We start from the raw sequence: 21,243 nt of genomic DNA, 5'->3' as shown, positions 1-21,243 counted from the left end.
CATGTACTTATCCAAATGCATTTTAAATGTTGCTATTGTACCTGCCTCAACTACTTTCTCTGGCAGCTCATTCCATATACGCACCACCCTCTGCGTGAAGAAGTTTGAAGTAAAAAGTTAAAGTTTATTTATTACTCACAAGTCAGGCTTACATTAACACTGCATTGTGAAATTCCCCTGGTCGCCACAGTCCGGCGCCTGTTCGGGTCAATGCACCCAACCAGCACGTCTTTCAGACTGTGGGAGGAAACCGAAGCAAGCGGAGGAAACCCACGCAGACACGGGGAGAACGTGCAAACTCCACACAGACAGTGACCCAAGCTGGGAATCAAACCCAGGTCCCTGGCACTGTGAAGCAGCAGTGCTACCATGTCACCCTAAAAGTTGCCCCCCAGGTCCCTTTTAAATCTTTTCCCTCTCGCCCTAAACATATGTCCTCTAGTTTTCAATTCCCCTTCCCTGGGAACAAGACTAAGACTGTGCGTTTATCCTATCTATGCCCCTCATGACTTCATACACCTCAATATGGTCACCCCTTATTCTCCTACATACCAAGGAATAAAGTCCGAGCCTGGCCACTCCCTATAACTCAGGCCCGGTAGTCCTGGCAACATCCTCATAAATCTTCTTTGCACTCTTTCCAGTTTATCAATATCTTTCTTATAACAGGGTGACCAAAACTGTACACAATACTCCAAGTGCAGCCACACCAACAACTTATACAACTGTAATCTAATGTCCCAACTCCTATACTCAATGTCCTGACTGATGAAGGCCAGTGTGCAAAACGCCTTCTTTACCACTCTGTCTACCTATGACACTGCTTTCAACGAACAAATTATGTACTTGTATTCCTAGGTCCCTCTGTACCTCAACACACCCCAGGGCCTTGGTTTGACTTTCCAAAATGCAACACCTCACACATATTTGTTTTGAAATCCATTTGCCAATCCTCGGCCCAGTTCCCTAACTGATCAAGATCCTCCTGTAATTTTTGCTAAACTTCTTCGCTATCAATGATACCTCCTAATTTAGTATCATTCGCAAAATGCAGAGGAACCTTTTATTGTAAATTCAATATCCCCAATAGGATTCCAATTGCTCTTGGTATTTCTGAGCCTCCTTCAGTTGGGAATACGGATAGTGTAGGTGGCAAATTTCTCAGTACTCTCTTGGTATCAGTTGGATGTATTGAGTCTTATTAGTTCTTGCTCTTCTGATGCCGCTGTACGTCGCTTCATATTGTTCCAGTGAATAGCTGAACTGAAAGCTAACGAAACTCTATCACAGGGAAATTAGTTCAAATGGATATTTTTATGTCAGTAATAAATGAAGGCTTGTCTTGGTTAAACTTAATAGGAGCCTTGATTATAGAGTAACAGCAGGATAATTTGAAATTGACAAATAACACGGTGAACAATAATTAACATGAATCTCATTACTCCAATAAATTAAGAGCGGGTCATTTCTGATGGGTGCAGATTTATATTCTGAAATCAGAGTAAAATTGAACTTGGTACTTAATTGTCTGGAAAAGATAATCAGTGAATGACGTTTGAATATTCATAAGCTTCTGTGACATTCGTTATTTTGTGCACTGCTCAATATTTCTAGCTTGCTATGGAGCTACTGTTCTAGACATTGCAAAACAAATACAGACAAGAAAAACTCTCAGGCCAGTAGCGTTGTTCAGGATAATTCTACTCATGCTGATGGTGAGGCATGTGACCAGTAGCTTTCCAGTTGCACTTAAGACAATTGATATTTTCCATTGGCCTGATTGTGACAATTTTGAATTCTGACATGAGGTTTTGGTTTATCACATCCTCTGTCGATTGTCTAAAATCAAGGCCACGTGCACACGATGGGGGAGAAATTACTTTTGTCTCTAGCTTTTCACTAGGAGTGATGTTTTGCAAACAAATGTTTCCCCCAATGTCTTTAAACAATGGATATACAGAGAATTAAAACAATACTACCGCGTGTCTGTTTCCCCAACCTTCCTTGTTCTTTTTCGGCTCTAGAGTTTCTCTACAAATTGTTAAAGTGAAAAGTCCATATCTTATAGTGCTTCTCACAACACTCTGTCATTTGATGATATTGCTGTAACTAATACTGCTGGAAAGTGGTGTGAGCCCACAGCCAGATCAGCCATGATCTTATTGAATGGTGGAGCAAGCTTGAAGGGTTGGATGGCCTACTCCTCCCTGTCTGTTCTTATGTTTTCCTAATGTGGCCATAAAGCTGATGCAAATCTCCTATCTTATATTTCAGCAGATAATTAAAACATAGTGCTAGCTGAACATCTCACCCTAACCATTTCATTCTATAAAAGGAAACCAAATGTGAGATTAATACATACTTAAACATAACTGGTGTAATTTATGTAATACAGCCATTTTTAATCTGATGTAATTTAAATAAATAATAATGGAAGGCTTGAATTTAATTTGAATCTAAGAACCTTACTCTCTAACATTAAATCAAATATTTTCTTGTGGTGTTCATAATCTATACAGGAAAACATGGTTAATGTATTAACCCTCTGCAAGCCTTTATCATCTGCAACCTGGGCAGAAGGGATTCAGTTCCGTATTAATGGGAAAGTTTAATATTAGAGGTATTGTATAGTAACAATAGCTCTTACCTGGTCACACAAGACTGCAAACAGCAACAAGAGAAAAGTTAACAGCACGTTTCCCAGCTGAAAGGGAGTGTGGCAGTGACAAGCAGCAAAAGGATAAACCTAAAAAATATAAAGAAGTGTCCTGGAAGTTGGAAACTGTCCCGGCAATTCAAATATTACAAAGATCCTCACAGGTGGAAAGGTAATTTGCAAGAGGGATACAAACAGTTTACAAAGAGATATTGATAGGTTATAGGATGAAAAGTTGGCAGATGAAGAATAATGTGGGAAAATGTGAAGTTGTTCATTTTGGAAGGGAGAACAAAAGAACAGATTATTATTCAAATGGAGAAAAAGCTGCAACACAAAGGGAGTTGGGGGTACTTGTGCACAAAACACAGAAAGCTTGCATGCAGGTGCAGCAGGTAATCAGGAAGCTTAATGGAATGTTGGCCCTTATTTCAAGAGAGTTGGAGTATAGGAGTAATGAAGTCTTGCTGCCACTGTTCAAGGTACTGGTGATACCACATCTGGAGTACTGAGAGCTGTTTTGATCCCCTTATTTAAGGAAATATATTATTATTTCATTGGATTCAGTCCAGAGAAGGTCACTAGAATAATCCTTGGTATGGATGGATTGTCTTATGAGAAAAAAATTAACCAGGTTGGCACTCTACTCATTGGAATTTAGAAGAATGAGAGGTGACCTTATTGAAACATAGGATTCTTAAGGGGCATAACAGGGTAAATGCTGGGAGGATGTTTCCCCTCATGGGAGCGTCTATGACCAGAGGAATTAGTCTCAGAATAAAGGGGTGCCAATTTAAGACTGAGATGAGGAGGAATTTCTTCTGTCAGAGGGTTGTGAGTGTTTGGCATTCTTGCCAGAGTGGGCTGCGCGGGCAGACTCCTGGGACTTGTTTAAGGCTGAGATAGATTTTTTGATCAGTAAAGGAATCAAGGGTTATGGGGAGAGGGCCGGAAAGTGAACATGAGGAATGTTGGACCAGCCATAAGCTTATTGAATGCCAGAGCAGGCTCGAGGGGCTGAATGACCTCCTTCTTGCTCCCATTTTTTTAATGGTCTTCTACCTAAAGACATATTCTCCTTTAAATACTGCAAAGAAACAGAGGAAAATACAAATGGGGGCAGGCCATTTCAACCGCTTGAGTCTGTTCTGCTCTTCGTTTGCATTTTGAAAAAAAATTTGTCTGAAAACTAAAGATTAAAATGTTAAATGCAGCTGATCTTAACAGTAAATCGGAAAGCTCAAATTATAATTTTTTAAAGAGTGTGTTAATTCCCATCCTCAATGGTTCTGAGAAACCCATCTAACTGCTGTTGGGTTGGGCACAGGATGTTCACAACTTTGGGCCAAAATGGCATTAGGGTCCTAATTGTGACAGAGTGCCCCATGATTTACATGTGTTCACATGGCCCACACCTGCCACTGGCAGATAACTCAGCAGACTCAGAAAAGTGCACGGTTAAGATGGTGGAGAGGGCACCATTTTGGGAACACAGCAGTAAGTGCTCTACTCTTAAACTAATTACCTGTCAGTCTCATTTCAGTTGGTTGGGTAGGGTTAAAATCTGGCCTCCCGTCTTTGGACCACACTCCCTTCCAAACCCTCTTCTGTGCATGCATAGACACTGTTACATAGTGTTTTAAAGTAGTAGCTTTTGAGTGAGGAATGAAACCATGTCCACATATAGATTACAATATGTACATGATATATCTTACATTTTTTACTCAAATGATAGGGTCAGTACGTAATAAAATGCATGTTAACTGAGCATTTGAGAATTAATTTAGGGACTAAGGAAATGATCAGAAAGTCCTATTAGAGGCAGAGTCATTATGGCACAGAAGGAGGCTATTTTGCCCCAAGTGACCACACTTAATTGAAAATACTCCCAAAATTTCTGAGGTCAAAACTGTTTTCAAAAAATTTTCAAAATATAAAAATTGCAGGGTTACTGAAATTGGCAGGGTGATGACTCTAAGCTGTTATGTGAATCATTTTTGAGCAAGAAAAGAGTCTGTATCTGATAGCCTCAGCATTCAACAAACCATCAAAGAGAATTGTAGAACAGTAAAACACGGAAGGAAGCCACTCAGAACAGCGAATATGCACCAGCTCCTTCAAAATGCATTCCAGATTTTCTCACACTCTGACATTTCCTTAAACCCTGTTTTTTTCACCCTTCAAGTTTTTACCCAATTCTCTTTGGAAGGATACCATTGAACCTGTATCCACCACTCTTTCAGGCAGTGCATCAAGAACCAAAAACAAACACACGCTGGCACAAGGTTCCCATTCTTATGCTTTATGGGTGCGTCTGTACCGATTATGTCCCCCACTGTCATGCACTGCCACTCAGAGATATGTCCCAACAGGGTACAATACCCAAGACACAATGCCTAAAATAGGTCAGGAGGTTCTCACATTTCTGCAATCTTTCTAATAGCCATGACGTAACGATATTGCACTACTTATCTTTTCTCCTCCAGTTTACCTATTGGGTCCAGAGGAATCAGTAATTTAGTGGATGTAACTTTGTCTGTTGTTAAATTTAGTTTTCTCTTTGCAAGTAAATACGTGTGCCTTTTTTCGAGCACCTTGAGGGACAGGAGCACGTGTCAAGGCTGGGTGCCAGTTGAACATTTAAAAACTACAATTGATAAGGCTTTTGTTAGGAAAGGGGTACTAAGGTTATTCAACCCAAGGCATTGATATGGAGTTAAGGTGCATATCAGCTGTGATCCATTTGATATCAATGGTACAACGTTACCTCGAAATGTGCCATTAAGTGGCATATTTGTTGGGCACTACAAACTCCATAGTTTTGGTACTATGGAGCAACATTTGAAGAGATGAAACATAGGAATTAGAAGTTGGGTAGCCAAGTGCATGATCTTGGCAACAACAACAAAATTATTTTGATAACACAGAGTTGAAATTACTGATTCAATATTCTGTTACATTGAGCCTTGATTTAGGTAGCTTGTGTAATGAATCACTTAGAAAAAGTAGGATGGTGTTATATATTTAAATGGTTGCATGATTGCTTTAAGAGCTGATTACGCGATTTGATGGTTATACATAGAACATAGAACAGTACAGCACAGAACAGGCCCTTCGGCCCACCATATTGTGCTGAGCTTTATCTGAAACCAAGATCAAGCTATCCCACTCCCTATCATCCTGGTGTGCTCCATGTGCCTATCCAATAACCGCTTAAATGTTCCTAAAGTGTCTGACTCCACTATCACTGCAGGCAGTCCATTCCACACCCCAACCACTCTCTGCGTAAAGAACCTACCTCTGATATCCTTCCTATATCTCCCACCATGAACCCTATAGTTATGCCCCCTTGTAATAGCTCCATCCACCCGAGGAAATAGTCTTTGAACGTTCACTCTATTTATCCCCTTCATCATTTTATAAACCACTATTAAGTCTCCCCTCAGCCTCCTCCGCTCCAGAGAGAACAGCCCTAGCTCCTTCAACCTTTCCTCATAAGACCTACCCTCCAAACCAGGCAGCATCCTGGTAAATCTCCTCTGCACTCTTTCCAGCGCTTCCACATCCTTCTTATAATGAGGTGACCAGAACGGCACACAATATTCCAAATGTGGTCTCACCAAGCTCCTGTACAGTTGCAGCATAACCCCACGGCTCTTAAACTCCAACCCCCTGTTAATAAAAGCTAACACACTATAGGCCTTCTTCACAGCTCTATCCACTTGAGTGGCAACCTTTAGAGATCTGTGGATATGGACCCCAAGATCTCTCTGTTCCTCTACAGTCTTCAGAACCCTACCTTTGATCCTGTAATCCACATTTAATGGTTATGTCATTAAGTGTTTAACAAGCTACTGTTTAGTTTAATTTTCTGTGCTGGCAATAACTCCTAGACTAAACCTGTTTTGGTTGGTTTAATCTCCGAGTGCAATCTATCCTCACTTGGAAATAAACCATCATCCCTTTGCAGTCACTGGGTCAAAATCCTGGAATTCCCTCCCTAACGGCATTGTGGGTCAAACTACAGTGCATGGACTGCAGCGTTTCCAGAAGGCAGCTCACCACCACCTTCTCAAAGCCAACTAGGGATGGGCAACAAATGCTGGCCAGCCAGAAATGCCCATGTTCCACGAATGAATAACAAAACCATGGCTAGAATTCTCTGATGTAAGTTGCCCCGCCATCAATTCCAATGAGAACCGAGAATTTTATGCTCAATCAAATCTCCATTCATTGCAGTGGGACTGGAGAATTCTAGCCACAGGCAGGGTTGGAGAATTCTGGCCCAAGTCTTTTTCTTTTTGTGCAATACCCACAACCCTTAATGTGGTTACAAAACATGACAAAAAGAAAATTGGCAACGAGTTGGGATTTTGTTTCATCAAAATCATTGAGAAAAGATGCTAAGTAGAAAGAAAGCATCATTAGTCCTCATACTTCAAAAATTAGAGGGGATAATCAACAACCGGATTAAGGATTGAAGTGCCAGTTAAGGAAGGCCAAGTGAGGAAAAGATTTGTGTGTGGTTTTAAAAGAGAGGGTTTTTCCAAACAGAGAAGGGTGAGATTCCAGGCAGTAGCTGGCATGTTTGAAAAGAAAGGATTCTTTGCTATACAGCTGGGGCTATTTAAAAAATAAATACATAAAATCATCAGTCTCCAGCATAAAAAAGGGGAGTTCCATAGAATCACTACAGTGCAGAATGAGACCATTCGGACCATCAACAGACTCTCCGAAAAAGTATCTTACCCAGCTCCACCCCCCACCTCCTCTTCCCTGTAACTCTGCGCATTTATATGGCTAATCCACCTCCCCAAACATCTTTGGACACTAAGGGGCAATTTTGCATGGCCAATTCACTAACCTGCACATCTTTAGACAGTGGGAGGAAACTGGAGCACCCAGAGGAAATCCATGCAGACACGGGGAGAATGTGCAAACTCCACACAGACAAATAATTAAAGGTCAACTGAGCTCATTACTAAGGCAATTAGCCAAGATATTATGCTATAACACGGTTGGCGTGAGCAGGTGGGTGGGAGTGGACAGTCTGTTGTTTGAGTTGAAAAAAAGTAGGAAGGAGCTAGGGTAGGGGAAACATCATTCAGTGTGTGCCCTGTGTACATCGGGGACACCCCCCCCCCCCCCGTCATTCCTCCCTCCCCCTCATCATTCATTGCCACCTACCCTCCAAAACCTGGCCTATGCCCCTCCCTCCCTGGGCTCTCTCTTAGAAACTTCCCTGCTCTTAGAGCCCGGGGCTTATCTATCAGCCATCACTCTTCTGCCTGCTACCCTTTGCAGTCCTGTCATTGGCCACTATAAAGCTCTGGAGCTACCCGACTGCTAGAGATGCTGGCCAATCAGATTGGTTGGCCGCTTTCAAGGGTGGGGCTTTTCCTGTCCACTGAGGGATGGATGCCCCACTATCAGCTTGTTTAGCCTGTCAGCGGTACATCATGGTTGTGGAATGGGCTTCTTCCAAGTATGTTGGCCTGCCGGCTGACTTCCCTTCCCGGAGTGGGGGTGGGGGGGAGGGGGTGGCTACCAGTCTGCAGCTCTGTAAAGTCTGGCCCACAAGTGCTTTGTGAACATGTAAGGTTGAACAAAGATTGGAAAAGAAACAATTTAAAAATAGATCTGCCTCGAATCATGGGGAGAAATGAGTTTCGACATGTTCAACTATTCAAATGATGCAAATAATAGCAAATTTAACGTGAATCTTAAGGATTAAACATTTTTTTTAGAAACAGGGGTTAAAGCTGACAGTCTGTTAATTACAGTCTGTAGCCGCTCATGTTGCTTTGGTAACAGTGCTCGCACTCGCTCTCTCCGGAGCTATATATAATGCAGTCTGATTGGGCCGCCGGGTTACAGTGATATAAGTCATGTTCCATTCTTATTTTTCCATGAGGATTTGGAGATCCTTATCAGCATTTTGGAGATTCCAAATGTTTATCTCGAAAAACTGAAAATAATCAGCAGCCTTGCCTATAGTGTACTCAGCAGCTGTAACACGTATATTACAAAAATCTCTTTTAGCAACACTTGAACTGTCGAGAATTTGCAGGGTTACAGGGAAAGGGTGGGGCATTGGGACTAGCTAAACTGCTCCTGCAGAGAGAGCTGGCATAGACTTGATGTGCTGATTGGCTTCCTTCTGTGCTGTAACCATTCTAATGATTCCAACAATAATTCTGTCGAAAGGTGCATTAACCGTATTCTAACACTTGTAAGGGATTTAGCAGAAACTACTTTAAAAAATAATTGACACAGAAATAGCAAACTCTGTAAGGGATTAAATGATAATTTTCTTCCGTTTGCCCATTTTCATTTTTAGAAACTAAGCAACATTAACAATCAAAACTGGCAAACATTTAGCAACGAATAATCTAGTTACAAAAGTTTTTTAATTTAAAATCTTGGAAACATTTTTATACCAGAAGGGAATTGTAAAATGCTGATACTCACTGATATTGCATTGCTGTTTATTCTCACACTGATATTATTCTAGTCTATATTCTCATTCTGACACCAAATTGGTATCGAATCGCATTGCTGCACATTCTCGCATTGACACAAAACAGGTGTACATTCTTATATTGCTGCATGACACATTGAGATGATATTGTGCTGCGATACATTCTCACATTGATATAGTAATATATATATTCTCAATTCAGAATTTACAGCTTAATTGGGCTTAGTACTTCAGGTGTAGATCAAATATGGGAGTGATGCGCCTATTCCCTTCTCTCCACCTGGCTTCCATTCTGTGGATGTAATTGGATTAGTTATTTTTTTCTGTGCTGCCGAGGTTCATTGTGGTGATTGCGAAAGGGGATGGCTCTCCAGAAAATGGGTCCAGATGGCTTGTTATTTTGACAAGGAGATTTTGTACCTGTGTTCATCCTGGGTGAAGCTTGCACCCTTGAGAGGCAGGGGACTTGACATGAGGGGATTTTAATATTGGCCGTAGGCTAATTCTCTAAAAGGTTGTATTTGGGGTCTAGACCAAGTAATGTATGTCTGTATAACCTCATCCTCTCCAGTAATCATCTGAAAAAGAGGGACAGTATCTGTCTTTGAGTGTTGTGGCATGCTTGATGCATGCATTTGAATTGACACTTGCATATCCTATTGCAAGTAATGGTTTGCACCTGGATTCACTGTCATTCTTCTTCCATTCTCAAGCAGCAAAATAGTCTTTCCATTTTCTGAAATAAAGTTTTAATAAGATGCCACAATAACAAACTCTATTTTCTTTTTATTAATTGATCCAGAGAAGGTAGGCATCAATAGCGAGGACAGCATTTATTGCCCATCACTAACTGCCCATCACTAATTGCCCTTGATAAGGTAATGGTGAGCTGCCTTCTTGAACTGCTGTAAGTACAGCTTTCTCTGCAAATTTCAATTGGTGAAAGCGTCTGAAATTTGTCCCAATCACTGGATCTGTCCCATTTATTTTTTCCATATTAACTCCACTACATACTTAAAGTTGGTTCAGTAGATGACATTTGACAAACTAACAGTGCAATTAACAACGTTCATTCTGGGTCATATCTTGCCAAGTTGGCTGATCATGTAAAACCTTACTAGGTTGCACCTAGAAATGCAACTAACATTGTTCTTCTAATAGTGGGCTTGAACAAAGAACAAAAGAACAAAGAAAATTACAGCACAGGAACAGGCCCTTCGGCCCTCCAAGCCTGCACCGACCATGCTGCCCGACTGAACTAAATCCCCTATCCTTCCGGAGACCATATCCCTTCATTCACATCCTATTCATGTATTTGTCCGGATGGCCCTTAAAAGTCACTATCATATCTGCTTCCACTACCTCCCCCGGCAATTGAGAGGAGTTCCAGGCACCCACCACCCTCTGTGTAAAAAAACTTGCCTTGTACATCTCTTTTAAACGTAGCCCCTCACAACCTTAAACCTGTGCCCCTAGTAATTGACTCTTCCACCCTGGGAAAAAGCTTCTGACTATCCACTGTGTCCATGCCCCTCATAATCTTGTAGACTCCTATCGGGTCGCCCCTCAACCTCTCTCGTTCCAGTGAGAAAAAAACAAGTTTCTCTAACCTCTCCTCATAGCTAATGCCCTCCATACCAGTCAACATTCTGGTAAACCTTTTCTGTACCCTCTCCAAAGCCTCCACATCCTTCTGGTAGTCTGGCAACCAGAATTGAACACTATATTCCAAGTGTGGCCTAACTAACTAAAGCTGCAACATGACTTGCCAGTTTTTAAACTCAATGCCCCGGCCGATGAAGGCAAGCATGCCGTATGCCTTCTTGACTACCTTCTCCACCTGCGTTGCCACTGTGTTGGAAAGTCTAGCTCAATGGAATCAACTTTACATAAGGATGTCGGTACAGTGGAATGATTACAGTGCCAATTTCTCATCCATGGCTCAAACAAGGAAATGACAAACCAGTGTCTGAAACTCCAAAGCAGCATAGAACCAGCAACTTTTGACATATTTACAGGAGCAAATTGTAATATCAAACGCGTTGATTTTTTTAACGTGATTTTTCTCTTGGGCAAGAACTAAACAAGGGGTTTTAAGCAAATCCATACTTTTGGGAATTATCATGTAAATGTTTGATGACTGCAGGGGAACAGATGGAAGCTGGGTGTATCTGAATTAGGATGCTGTATTTGCTGAAACAGCTGTTCATCCTCACACTGCATAAATTACTTTGAAAGATATTAACAGTAATTTAGAGAAAATATGCAAACGAGAACATCATTCAAAAATGATAAGAATTTGTAAAGAAACATAGACTGAAATTTCTATATATAAATAAGCATTTCTTATTAAAAGAGCTAATGCAAGGAGCACGTGTTCAAATATGAAAATCTCCCTGCTACAATTTTAATTTAGTCCCAGATGGGTTTTAAATTTCTCTGAACTGATTAAGAAAAATGTGATTTTGAATTATTTCAGGCGTGTGGAATTCAAACCTTCAGTGATTTTAAACTTCTCTGCCAGCTGACCATTTTGTACAGCAGCTCATTCAGGATGAGCATCAGAACTGAAATAGAGGCTAGCCACAACTTCGCAGCCTTGTTAGCCACAGGCACAAATCCTGTCCTGGCCGCTAAATATCGCAAGAGGCCAAAAATGGGATTTGCGCCGGTGACTTTTCAGATTGTGATCTTGCCGGGCCCTCCCCGATGATGCGATCAGATTCGAGCCCAGGGAGGGTGCAAACCAGATTAACATAATATTGAATGCATTAGCAATGACTTAGCGGGCTTCATGTTGCATCTTCGGCGGCACGGTAGCACAGTGGTTAGCACTGCTGCTTCACAGCTCCAGGGACCTGGGTTCGATTCCCGGCTTGGGTCATTGTCTGTGTGGAGTTTGCACATTCTCCTCGTGTCTGCGTGGGTTTCCTCCGAGTGCTTCGGTTTCCTCCCACAGTCCAAAGATGTGCAGGTTAGGTTGATTGGCCATGCTAAAATTGCCCCTTAGTGTCCTTAGATGCGTAGGTTAGAGGGATTAGCGGGTAAATATGTAGGGATAAGGGGGTAGGGCCTGGGTGGGATTGTGGTCGGAACAGACTCGATGGGCCAAATGGCCTCTTTCTGCACTGTAGGGTTTCTATGTAATTTCTATCTTCAGCCCTCTTTGAACCTTCCCACTCACCAGCCGTGATGTCACGCCAGCGCAAATCACTACTGCTTTTTAAAAATAGGAACCAGGCGCCATGATTTCATAGAATAGAATCCCTACAGTGCAGAAAGAGGCCATTCGGCCCATCGAACCTGCGCCGACGAAAATCCCACCCAGGCCCTATCACCGTAACCCCACGTAATTTGCCCTGCTAATCTCCCTGACTCTTAGGAGCAATTTAATATGACCCGCACATCTTTGGACTGCGGGAGGAATCCGGTGCACCCAGAGGAAACCCACGCAGACATGGGGAGAATGTGCAAACTCCACACAGACAGTGACCCGAGGCCGGAATTGAACCCGGGTCCCTGGCGCTGTGAGCCAGCAGTGTTAACCACTGTGCCGCCCATGCTGACCTCTGAGGGAGAAAGGAGGTGAACACTGCTGAGTACCAGATAGTCCAGAGGGACGGGGGTCACTGGCCAGCTCTGGGGGTTGGAGGGAAGATAAAGAGGAGGTCAACTGTTGGGTCAGAAAGCTTTACTTGGGGGTGGGGAGGTGATGGGAGGTGGTCGTGGTTGGTGTCGGTAGGTCTGCTTTCAGTGCTGTGCGAGAATGTAGTCTGTGGCATAGGAGTCTGGGGAGGGGTGTCTGGCATTGGAATGTCTGCACCTTGCAGTTGAAGCCCTCAGCCATAGTCCATGTGGATGCTTCAGAGTTCTCCTGCCATGGATCTGATATTGAGCCCCAGGCTTTCCACAGCGGACACCACCCTTGCAGTGTTGGCCTGGGCGCCATGCATTTCTGGCACAATCTCCTTTGAGAGAAGGCTTTGCAATGCCTCCATTCAGCCTTGCAGTCGCAGGAGTGTTGCTGATAACCCCTCCTGGGATTCCCGGCTCTGCCTTTGCATCTCAAGCAGCTTGAGAACAAACGTATCCAGAGGGATGGCACCAGGCTGGAGCACAGCTGAATCCTGGGATCCACTAGACCTCTGACTGTCTGATCCTTGACACATTCCTGTCTCCATCTGATATGCATCAGACGCTGCATGGTATTCGGCTGATTGTGACCCAGAAGCCTGCCTGCTAAGATTGCCCACAAGTGTGTGTGTCTTTGCGCTGCTGGAGGGTGCAGGTGACAGCCGTGATGCACCTTCAGTGGCTTCCACTGACATTATCTGTGAGGTCGTGTTGAGGGTGGGCAGTGGGACCCTGCTGATGCATGGGCCAGGCCGATTGGGTGATGTTCCTGCAAGGCCATGGTATGAGTGTATGGCCAGGGCAATGGTCTGGGATACACAGAACACACTGAGTTTAGTCATCGGGATGAAGGTGCAGTGGCTCCTCACTTTTCTCTCTCAGGCCCACCTCGCCCTCAGCACAGGCCTGCTGCTGCTCCTCCCCTGCCAGTTCCAGAGCTCTCTCCTTGCAAGGAGTCAGGATCTTTATCTCTGGCATCCCACTGCCTGGCCTTTCTCACTCATGCTGGTTGTGAGCAAGCTTATTCTGCAGGGAGACAAATGGGGATGATATTAGCTGGCCACCTGGCAGGTCAGATGTCGATAAAACCTGGCATGTGTGGGCACGGCCATGAGCAGGGAGGGGTTGTGAGGAAAGGAGTCCCAGGAGGCGTGAGAAAGCTTGTGGGAGTTGGGATGCTGGAGCTCTGCCAGGTGGCAGATGTGGGGTCGAAATGACATTCTGAGGGGTGACGGCAAGGTGGAGTGCAGGGAGGATACAGGAACATTTACCCTGGCAGAATAGAATCGGTCACTCATCTTCCTGTGGCATTGCACCTCCGTCCCCTTGTGGAGGGTGTTGGCACTCACCAGTGCTGCCAACATCTCCCAAGCGGGGTTTGTGATCTTGCGGGAGGGTCTTCTGCCAGCCCGAGGGTAGATTGTTCCCCTTCTCTCCTCCAGGGAATCAAGCAGACGGGTGCGAAGCCCCCTCCATGAAGCAGGGAGTAGGCTTCTCCGCTGCCATCTTTTTGGCATGACTGCGAGCAAGTGCTGTGGAAATGCCGCCCCCCCCCCCCTTGATAGAACTGCTCAGATTTTGATTTGATTTATTGTTGTCACACGTATTAACATACAGTGAAAAGTATTGTTTCTTACGCGCTATACAGGCAAAATATACCGTTCATAGAGGCATAGAACGAGAGTAAAAGATAGAATTAGAAGGTATGCTGGGCACAGCTTGCAAGAAGTCGCCTCACACCAGCGCCATCTTGGAATACCCCGGTCACCTTGGATGACCCTGGGCTGGGCGAATGAGATGCTTTTCACTTGGGGAATTGAACCGAAAAATTGCAGTCGGATCACGTCACTGGGGCTGACGGGATTCACACCGGTTCTTCTTCCACAATACAAAACATAATAGGGAGAAAGTATTTACCATTAAAATAATTCCCCTATGCAACTGGACTCTCTCCCTTTTAAGGTTGAGCTATTTACATTTTCATTTAATGAAATATTTTGTTTGTGGGAAATTCTGCCAAATTTCAAATGTACAGGCATGTAATGCAGCGAAACATTAAGTACTGGAAATTTCACACTCTCGGCAAATAGTACTGAATTCTTTTTGTGCGGAGGGACAGCACGTTCTGTATCTCTGAGAGACTAATACTGTATTTTTGCAGGGTGTACTACAACAACTGGTAAAACAATTGGAGAAAGAGAAGAAAAGCCTTGAAAACCAGCTGAAAAATTATGAGTGGAGAATCGAGCAAGAAGCAAAGGTTTGTCTCCCATCTATTGTGTAGCAGTTTGGAAGCCTCATGGTCAAAACCATATCCATGTACCCCATGTGAAAATAATTAGATAATTTTACTCATTCTGTCTCTCAGTGGTGAATCACACTATGGTTTTGTAGTTCTCTGTCTAACTCACACATGCTTCAGCAGAGAGAGGCTATTCTAATGAATCAGACACAAGTTGATTATCTTCATACCACAAAAATGGCGCATCTTTCTAGAGAAGTTTACAAGATGATGCTGCCTTCTCTGATATATAAGAGAAAAATGGTGCTAAGAAGTTCAACAGGCCCAAACACCTCTGTAAATCTTCTTCATTCTGAGGAGTAGGCATTGATTGCACATCCTGACCTTTCTGGGATCTGATTGTATTCCAATATCAGAGTAAATCGAACCAAGGAAAGTAATATTGGTTCACATCTTTTTTAATATTAAACACAAGATCTTTTTTTCTAGCTGTCTCCATAGAATGTGAATATTTCTGTCAAGTTCTTCTTTGGTACTCCCCGCGACCTCTTATGTTATCCGCAATACAAACACAGCCAGGAACATACTCGATAATGCAATCCATATACTGTTGAAGGAGGTCCTGACTCACTGACAGTCCAAAATGGTAACTGTGGAAAGTAATACATTCGAATTAGCGTCCTGAATCTTGTTCATTTCTGTGGATCCTCGGACAGCTGCCGAGGATCCACAGAAATGGATGACCAATATCCATGCTTTGTGTCCAATTTATGGAAGAATTTGGTCCTAGCAACTTTGGGTTGAGCTTCTCCAGAGTAGGAGTAGTACATCTTTACTGATGTTGTGAATCATTGCGATTGGGAGTTCATTGCATGCTGGCAGTCCTGCTCCTCTGATCCATTGGTGTGAATAATGTAGAAGATATGTGGTGACCAGGCAGAACTTCCTTTTCAGCACTTCAATGCAGTATATTGGTGAACCATCATATGTGGTGAGTCTCAGTCTTGTTGGCTGTAACATTATTCCCACTTCACCAGATACATGTCTGAGTATCCACAGTGGTAAAATGTTGGCACTTCTTGCCCAGTATCTGCCTTCAATTATAGCTTATGGTTGCCACTTTTATCAAGACCTTTACTGCGGTGGAAGATTTCAGTTGGGTGATTGAATCCACATGCTATATGACTGTCACTGCATGGAAAACTTGTTCATTGTCTCTCCCAGTGCCTTCTTTACCATCTAGGTCACTGCCTACCTCGTGGAGATGTATTTGCTTGAACTGGCATTTGGTGGACTCTTTCTTACTTTTGCTATTATGTGGCATCTGCTTTTTGCTGAGTTATGGCATCCTTGCTGCCAGACTTTCTTCACATTCTTGCCCAATATTCCTTTAGACTACATGCCTTGCACGTAACTCCAAATTAATAAGAGTTACGTGGCTGGTGTGGAAGACTGCACTTTCCACACATATTGCCATGTCTGGGTGCCTTAGCCACTTCACCGATGGTTGTTGCTGCTCCAAACATTTGCAGATATTGCCTGCTCATAAATGTAGCTTCATATTTTCTCCCATCTTTAAGGAGAGTGTCAAAATCATGTGCCTTCTCCATTCCATGCTGATCCTTTTGGAATGCCTCTATGGAGCTGATACAATTACCAGCACCACTATTCTCAGAGTTCTGCATCTGAAACATTGCAACCTCTTTGTCCCAATATCTGTTGAAGAACTGATCAATAATTTCTTTGGACTTCTGTCTATAGGCCATCAATGTGAGTCAATATATTCTGAAGTGATGACCTGAACTGATCCTCCAGTGTTTAGTCGGATCTCTGCTTCTGATATTCCAGAAGGATTGATGCAATGAAGACCTTCATTGCCGCTCATTAATATTTATATCTACTGCCAACTTGGGCTCTGTGACTGTGAAGTGGACCCCGATGAAGTCTATCCTGGATTGGGAACACTCCTCAACAATCACCCTCACTTGAGTACAAGGTAGCCACTTCCTCGGAGTCTGAGAAAGTGAACCGTTTCTTCCCACAAGGAGGGCAACTTTTAAGGGATATTAGCTTCTTCCTGATAGCCTTTGAAATAATTTTCTGGCCAAATTATAACTCCCTGGATATAATAAGGGTCCTGGGGCTCTCTTCAAACATTCTATCTTCCCACTTCAGAAAATACTGGAGAGATGGGTTCTTATACTGTGTTCAGAAGACTACAAGAGACATTCGCTGGAACTCTACCGCCTCACCCGCCACGGAATCGGAGCGGGCGAGGAGCAGACAATGGAAATGTCTGTTGACTTCATGCGGGAATTTCTGGTCTCGCTCGAGCGAGGTCATAAAATCCCGCTCATTATTTTAACAATTCATGAATTTACAAATTTATTACAGAGCTATTTAACCCGCAATATACTTTAAAGTGAGTATGTACATTGCAACATTAATGACTATAAGAGATAATAAAACATAGTCTTAGTTCCCTGTTGCTTAGAATCCTCATAAAATATACAATGCTACAGCTAACATCAGTTCTGGGCAGCCATCAATATTCAAAGCAGTGTTACCTGAATCCAAGTATCAGTTGTTGGGCAGTTGGACACAAAAGTTGTTTGCTTTCCAATATCCAACCCCTTGATGACCGGAGAACTATTGAGTGGGTACACGGCCTCCTTCTGCAATAGTTCTGACTTTCTGAAAGGAAATTGGAATGTTTATACCCTCCAAAAACCGATTACCTCATCTTTAGCAACAATGGGTGTTGCCTTCTTGATTAAGTCCCTTTTAGATGTGTTCTTACTAATCACAATTATTTAATTGTTAAAATGCTTTTATTATGTCTCACTCTTATATTATGCCTTATAACTGGTCATCATGTACTCATAACATGTTCTTAACTTATTTTCTGTTTTCCTTCGATTGTTTCTATTTTTTCCTAAATGTGGTTTTAAACTTTTAGCAGAGAAATAGAGACTTCCTTAGTCTGTTTCTAATTTTGCAGTAAAGGTACATTTCTATTACCATGTCCAATTCTGATTTCCTGAGCTAAGCTTTAGGAAAGTTGTCTTAACAGGTAAGGAGAAATGGATATCAAGCCCAAATATGGATTCACTTAAGCTTAAGTGAATAAGGCAGTTAAGAGCTCTAATTTATCTTCCCTAAAATTCTTTGGTAGCTTTCAGAGCAATTAAGACTCTAGTGATACCTTGTGCATGGTACAGACGAGGTCTGACTGCCGTGCAGAGCTGTCAAGCTAGTGCTGCCCATGTTTGAAGACCTCTGGGAAAAGATGGCTGTCCATGAATCTGTATCCATTTTCTCAATTCTACAGTATAATGTCCTAAATATATCTGAACTCTACTTATTATTTGCGTATTTCCTGCACAACTGCAAAATCTAAGAAGCAAAACTCTATAAGCTGTCTAAACAATTTGAATTCCCGGAGGGCATCCGGAGCCCTCCAACCCGTAATTAGATATTAAATTGTCATGGCATCAAAATTTCTTGCTTTTCTAGAATTCTCTTTCCCAAAATTTTCCCTTTCAATGAAGTTTCCTTCAACGAGGAAACCTCCTTCTCGACTGAAAGGATAATCATCCCCGCATCATTAATTCTCTGTGGGATATTTTGCAATTTGCCGCGGTGAGTGCTCATAATCTGTGCCAGGGAGCAGAATATGTCTTCCACATTTTTACTCATACGGGCTTCATATTGGTGCTAACTGCCCCTCTGGAGCATGGGCCTGCTCACCAGCAATGCTGCCACTGTGAACCAGGCCACACCCAAGCCAGCTCTAACCCCAGCTCACAAACAAAGATTTCTTTAACTTAATTCGGCTCTCTGGAGTCAAAAATGTTAAGCAGGATTTTCATAGAATCCCAACAGTGCAGAAGGAGGCCATTTGGCCCATCAAAGTCTGCACCGACCACAATCCAACTCAGGCCCTCTCCCCATAACCCCACTTATTTACCCTACTAACCCCCTGACACTAAGGGGCAATTTAGCACGGCCAGTCAATCTAACCCACACATCTTTGGAATGTGGGAGGAAACTGGAGCACCCGGAGGAAACCCACACAGAATCAGGGAGAATGTGCAAACTCCACATAGACAGTGACCCAAGCTGAGAATCGAACCCAGGTCCCTGGCGCTGTGAGGCAGCAGTGCTAACCACTGTGCCATCATGCCACCCCTAAGACATTTCCAAAGACATTGCACAGATTATAAACATCAGCATCAACTAATTGCAGGTCATGCATTAGGATAAAAGAAAGGATTAAAGGATGAGCAAAAACACAGCCGCTCCCGTGCTCACATCATGTGACCTCACCCCCTTTCCAGACCTCAAATTGTAACCTGGGTGCCTGCTGTGCTGACATATGTGGAAGCACTATGCAACTCCCCGGGTTGGGAGAGACACACAGTCCAGCTGCTATTTATTAGAAGTGTTTGCGTGTGTGTTCATCAAATGAGGAGAAGATTTGTTTGTTTTTGATGCCCCCTTCCCCCATCACAATTAAATAGTTAGCCAACATTCAGAGTCGATGAGTGAATGACAGCCACTTACGCGTGGTTAAGGAACCCAGCATGACGTTAGTACTGCAATGAGAGAAGATTGTTGAGAAAATACTATGTAATGGAAATATTGTGCTTGATTCTTCCAAGCCAGTCTTTGTGAACTAGGAGACATGAATTGCTTGTATTTAATTTATATTGAAACAATCTGTACTACCTTGGCGATTCTCTTTTTAAACAATGAAATCTAAATAGGTCACTGTTTCTTTTAATATTTTCTTCAAACTGCACCCAAGTTTATTTATTGTAATAGGTTTCCTATTTGATCATTTGAATTCTTAACAATGAAAGGAGCAACTCCCCTACCCCCCCCCCCCCAATTTAAATTGCTGTGATAAAGTAATGTGCCTTTTGTTTAAATCAATCTAGCAGAGCCACTGATTGTTTTTTAAAATGTACTCATTAACAAGTATTTGGTAATTGGTATGGACTGCATTAGATAGAAAAATGATACACATATACATTATTCTAAACAACAAGGCACTGATTTCTAGGATACCCCAGATCCTAAGCTGCAAAATATTGGTAATTAAAACAAGTTTGCCATGAACAGCAAGTGCAGGTACTTAATGATTCTTTAGAGTTATTTACTTCCTTGGTTTCTGAATGATGATAGATGTTTGTTCAGTAGCTATCCATACATGAAGTATATTTACTCGTATAGTGCGTGGGAAATGAGGAGCTCTTCCAACAAAATGAGCTTGGCTAAAACGGTAACACCATAGCCGCACCTATGGCTAATCAACAATTTATGTTTACATTTAAGCTGAAGTAACATCAATTTTCATCACATAATTGAATCAGTTAATTGTCATTCTTTATTGAACAATCTTTTCCTCCAGGCTTATTATAAGGCCAATGATGAGCGTCGCACGTACCTGTCAGAAATTGCACAAGTAAGTTTTATTATGTTTGTCAACAAATTGGAATCATGCAGTGCTTACCAAGACATTCCAACATGTTCTTTGACATTTCTTTTGATGAGTTTGTAAACTAATTTACAGCTTTGTTATTAATTATTTAGCGAAGGCAAATCCCCAAAGACAAGCAATAGCCTCCTCATTAGTTTGCCACTGGGACACTCCTCAGCAATGTGCAGCACTGTTTGTGTCTTGTTAAAACAACCTTTAACAACCTTGTGAAAACAGTCACACAAGAACATCATCTTTGGGCTCAAAACTGTTGCAGAGAATTCTGAACCATACTAATCTCTCTTTTTCTCTGCTTCTGTTCATATCATTTACTTTTAAAAGGAAAAATATTGATTGATGAATGAATTCTTTGCAGTAGTGCCTGGGTAGATCTAGGAGCTGAAAAGTATGATGCAGCTGTATTAGGATACACAATTGACGTTTAAGCTTCCCTTGGTTTATGACCATCTCCTGCTAATGGAACTTTGGCTCTTTAATAGCTGATTTAAGTGTTTAAGCAAACATTCTGTCAAATCATAAGTGGACTAATTTCTAGAGAACTTTGTTATTTTTTGCAACTACTTAATATCTAAAATAAGATGCAATTCTCAGGTCTTTTCCATTTCAGCATTTGTAATCTAGACCATTGTAAAGCAAGTTGAAAAATGCTGTATAGTCTGAAGGTCAAATACCTTTAGATGTAAAATGTCCCAAGTTACCATAAGTATAAAAGGACACACTAAAGA

The sequence above is a fragment of the Mustelus asterias genome, chromosome 10 (genome assembly GCF_964213995.1).
Source record: "Mustelus asterias chromosome 10, sMusAst1.hap1.1, whole genome shotgun sequence".
NCBI classification, from domain to species: Eukaryota; Metazoa; Chordata; class Chondrichthyes; order Carcharhiniformes; family Triakidae; genus Mustelus; species Mustelus asterias.
Note: the sequence above shows the minus strand (reverse complement) of the source record.